The following is a 5,000-nucleotide window of genomic DNA, read 5'->3' on the forward strand; positions in this document are numbered from 1 at the left end:
CTGGAGAGAAACCCTATCAATGCAAACAATGTGGAAAGCGTTTTAGCGAAGCAGGAACATTAAAGAGACATGAAAGAGTCCATACTGGAGAGAAACCTTATCAATGCAAACAATGTGGAAAGTGTTTTAGCCGAGCAGAAAAATTAAAGAGTCATGAAAGAGTACATACTGGAGAGAAGCCTTTTGATTGCAAACAATGTGGAAAGTGTTTTACCGAAGCAGGAAAATTAAAGAGACACGAAAGAGTCCATATTGGAGAGAAACCCTATCAATGCAAACAATGTGGAAAGTGTTTTAGCCTAGCAGAAAAATTAAAGAGACACGAAAAAGTCCATACTGGAGAGAAACCCTATCAATGCAAACAATGTGGAAAGCATTTTAGCGAAGCAGGAACATTAAAGAGACACGAAAAAGTCCATACTGGAGAGAAACCTTATCAATGCAAACAATGTGGAAAGCGTTTTAGCGAAGCAGGAACATTAAAGAGACATGAAAGAGTCCATACTGGAGAGAAACCTTATCAATGCAAACAATGTGGAAAGTGTTTTAGCGTAGCAGGAACATTAAAGAGTCATGAAAGAGTACATACTGGAGAGAAACCTTTTGATTGCAAACAATGTGGAAAGTGTTTTACCGAAACAGGAAAATTAAAGAGACACGAAAGAGTCCATACTGGAGAGAAACCCTATCAATGCAAACAATGTGGAAAGTGTTTTAGCGTAGCAGGAAAATTAAAGAGACACGAAAAAGTCCATACTGGAGAGAAACCCTATCAATGCAAACAATGTGGAAAGCGTTTTAGCGAAGCAGGAACATTAAAGAGACATGAAAGAGTCCATACTGGAGAGAAACCTTATCAATGCAAACAATGTGGAAAGTGTTTTAGCGTAGCAGGAACATTAAAGAGACACGAAAGAGTACATACTGGAGAGAAGCCTTATGAATGGGCCGTTGGCAAAACCCGGATCGGATCGGACCGGACCGGATCGGATCGGATCGGATCGGATCGGATCGGATCGGATCGGATCGGATCGGATCGGATCGGACCGGACCGGATCGGATCGGATCGGATCGGATCGGATCGGATCGGATCGGATCGGATCGGATCGACAAAACCCGGACTGGTTCAATTTTAAAAATTCCTGCCAATAGACACATGAAATCCCTGGGTCACCAGTTAAGGTTACTTCCCACCTTCACGGGTGTCCTTCCGGAAAAAAGTTCGTACTCGCGTTAGTTTCAATAAAATCATAACAAACTATACATCAGAAGAAAGCTTAGTAAATGTAGTTTACGATAAATATACTGCTTTAGCGAGTTTTTCTTTTGGTAAGTGTTAGAATTGGCGCCGGTAAGACGTGAAACCGCCGAGGGTTCTTCTGTTAAATTTATAATTATCGGGTATCGGATGCCGCTTCACGAGCAAAATGACTTCACAGTGTTGTTATTCACAAGCCATCAATCAACAAAAGCTTGTCAGGAGATTCCGATATTTAGAATAATTTCTCATGGCGTCCATTTACACAACATACCTCGCATATTTTTGGCTACTCCAACCTTAGATGCAGATATCTAAACAACCAATCAGAATATCGAAAACGCCTGAGACAATTTCTTTGATTGATGGCTTGTGAATAACAACATTGTGAAGTCATTTTGCTCGTGAAGCGGCATCCGATACCCGATAAATTAATTAGAAGAACTCTCGGTGGTCTCACGTCTTACCGGCTCCTGACAATAAAAGGAAAACTCGGTTACACTATATCTGTTGGCGTAAACTACGTTTATTAAGACTAAAAACAAAATAGGTATGCAAGGCTGGTTTTACGGCTGTGAGGATATATAGTGTTTGTTTGACCAATTTTCGTCAGGCACGGCCTGACTCCTTCAGGGAGTTAAATCATAACTCGTACATGACTCCCTGAAGAAGTCGGGCCGTAGCTGACGAAATATTGGTCAAACAAAAACTATATATCCTCACAGCCGTACAACCAGCCTTGCATAATTATTTTGTTTTTAGTCTAAATATTATTTGCTGGTCAGATCTCCCAAGATCCGGCACTTGTACTTTGTTCAGATGGCCCTTGCATACACAAACTGTCCACATTTATTAAGCTTTCTTCTGATGTATAGTTTGCTATGATTTAATTGAAACGCAAGTACGAACGTTTTCCGGAAGGACACCCGTGAAGGTGGGAAGTAACCTTAACTGGTGACCCAGGGATTTCATGTGTCTATTGGCAGGAATTTTGATATTGAACCAGTCCGGGTTTTGTCGATCCGATCCGATCCGATCCGATCCGATCCGGTCCGGTCCGATCCGATCCGATCCGATCCGATCCGATCCGATCCGATCCGATCCGATCCGATCCGATCCGATCCGGTCCGGTCCGGTCCGGTCCGATCCGATCCGATCCGGGTTTTGCCAACGGCCTTATGAATGCGAACAATGTGGAAAGTGTTTTAGCGAAGCAAGAACGTTAAAGAGACACGAAAGAGTACATACTGGAGAGAAGCCTTATGAATGCGAACAATGTGGAAAGTGTTTTAGCCTAGCAAGAACATTAAGGAGTCATGAAAGAGTGCATACTAGAGAGAAGCGTTATAAACGTAAGCCAACAGGAAGGTCTTTCCTCAACAGAAGAGGTGTCAGGAAACATGAAAAAGCACAAGAACGTTCTGCAAGTTCAAATCAAGATGAAGTAGAGATTCATCGCCCCTGCACTTGGCCAGATCCTAGTTCAAACAAGAGTGTAAAACACAGCTGCTGGGTTTGCCAGGAGGAGTTGAACAGCGAGGAGCTTCTTCTTGCACACTACCAAAATCATATGACGTTTGAGGAGCCATCAACTTCACCTAGGTAGTTGGGTGGTTCTCTTGATAAATTTGTTTTGTAATGGTTTAAAGTCTGTGGCAGTAAAAAAAAGGAAAGCTAAGGAAAGGGAAGGAAAGGAAATTTATTTAAGGACGATGCCTAGTATTGTTTATTTTGGTTTTAATTCTTTTTTATATTAATTATATCTTATTATGTGGTGCTTAGTATTGTTATTGCGCACACGTTTTGCGCATCGCACATACCCGGATAATACGAGGATATTTTTGCACGGTTTAAAATAATTTGGAGAAAAGAGAACTTAGCAAGTGCTCTTGCTATCCAAAACGAAAATTGGGGGTAATCCTGCTTTTTCAGAGATAAATTAACCTTCAATTCGGAAAAGAACGGCATACATTGCTATGTATTTTGAACCTTTTTATAAATATTTTTGATTAATCATCTTTAAAAAGTGGATGGTTTCCCCCAAGTTTCTTTAGTGTTGGAATTCAAAAACACTTGTTCCGATCTCCTTTTCCAGCAAATTTATAACGCGCGCAAAAATACCTTTGAATTAGTAGGCACATTCCTTAAAGTGCACCAAAGCTCAAAAGTATTTACTTTTGCAAAGGTTAAGACGGAATCCACTAGATGTTCGAGTAACAAATGGACAAAACCCTAGTACCAAGATTATATTCATCGTATTGCAAACTCCTGTAAGACTGTTTTAAGTATCTTCTCAAAAATAATCATTTGTAGCAACACCAAACGTCAAAAACAACTGTTGAACTTCGTAAGAAACACTTGAAAGTACCGGTGAAATGAAACTGATGATGAATATTTACCTGTGTTTGCACAATTTCTCTGAACTTTGAAATTCGATTTCTCTCGTTCCCATGGGAAATTGTTTTCGGTGTTATTTCAGGCAATTATTTATATCTTTAGCTTAAAGAGAATGCAAAAAGGACTGTAAAATACTTAACATTATTCTGGTACCAGAGTTTTGTCCACTAAAAACTGAAATTGCTCGATTTTCTATCGGATTTCGTCTTAAATGTCTAGCATATATTATACTTTTGCTTCTCTAGATTTTACTTCTAATAGACCTAATGAGGTACAGGAGAGTAACAAAGCTGGCATTGATTTGTCCCATGGCCGAGATGGTGAGAGGTATGGATCTATCCTTTAATGACGTAAAGAACTAATTTACGTCGCCAAATTTCTTTCAAAACTACAATGCAAAGTTGTTTATGTCATTAAAGGAATCGGCCCATGCTTCTCACTGTGTTGTTGCTATGGTGACTTTTTACGCCACATAAATGAGTTCATCTTGTTAAGCAATTAGTTGTGTTTTATATGGTACCATAACATTGTCGTTTCGTAAAACAGTTGTGTCGATCTGATCCTTCCAAATAGTACAGTTTATTGAAAGTGTTTAAGTTAACTTGTGTCTCCTTTAGTGTCTAGTCTTCTAGCACTGAGGAACTAATCGGGGACACTGTAAACTGGAATCAACAAATTAAGGGAAGGTACGTTTTTTTCTTGGGGGAGGGGGGTGGGGGCTGGGGAATTTTTCTTTTTCCAAAAAAGTGTTAACCCTCCGTTGCGTTTTAAGAAGAATACCCCTGACCCCCCCCCCCCCCCCCATCTTTAGGTCACTGATAAAAGTGCGACCCTCCTCTCACTACAACATGGTATGTTCCATGTCGCTATAAAAGGCGACATTTGCTTAAATTGTCTACATTGTCCTGCTAGATGCAAGGATCAATCAGTTCTCTTATTTGTTTATTTCTCTGTCTACTGCTCACAAAACAACCTGGGTATGTTCTTAGTATTATCATGTTCTTAAAATTTTGGTTAATACAGTAAACACCCGCACATAAAAACACTTTTTTGAGGTTTAAGGGTCATCGTGTTCTTATTTGAGAGGTGCTCAGTGCAAAATCAGCCAGAAAGTGTTCTTAAAATGTTCTTAAAATTGGTTTCAGGAATAATTAACAATTATTCCATGAGCCCGCGTTGGATGCGAGATGGTAAATAGCCAAGGAGGCGCGTAGTGCCGCCGAGTTAACTATTACCAATCTCGTATCCAACAAGTGCGAATGGAATAATTATTTTATTCTCAACCTTCGGTTTTGCTAAATTTTGTTTAAGTTGAAGAAACGACCGGAAAGCGACGTGAATTCCC

The 5,000-nt window shown here is 39.9% G+C and overlaps 1 pseudogene; it reads left to right on the forward strand.

Annotated features, from left to right (window-relative positions):
• Nucleotides 1-5,000, forward strand: part of LOC138023269 (zinc finger protein 721-like) — a 45,630-nt pseudogene that overhangs the window by 595 nt on the left and 40,035 nt on the right.

The sequence above is a fragment of the Montipora capricornis genome, chromosome 11 (genome assembly GCF_036669925.1).
Source record: "Montipora capricornis isolate CH-2021 chromosome 11, ASM3666992v2, whole genome shotgun sequence".
Taxonomy (NCBI): Eukaryota; Metazoa; Cnidaria; class Anthozoa; order Scleractinia; family Acroporidae; genus Montipora; species Montipora capricornis.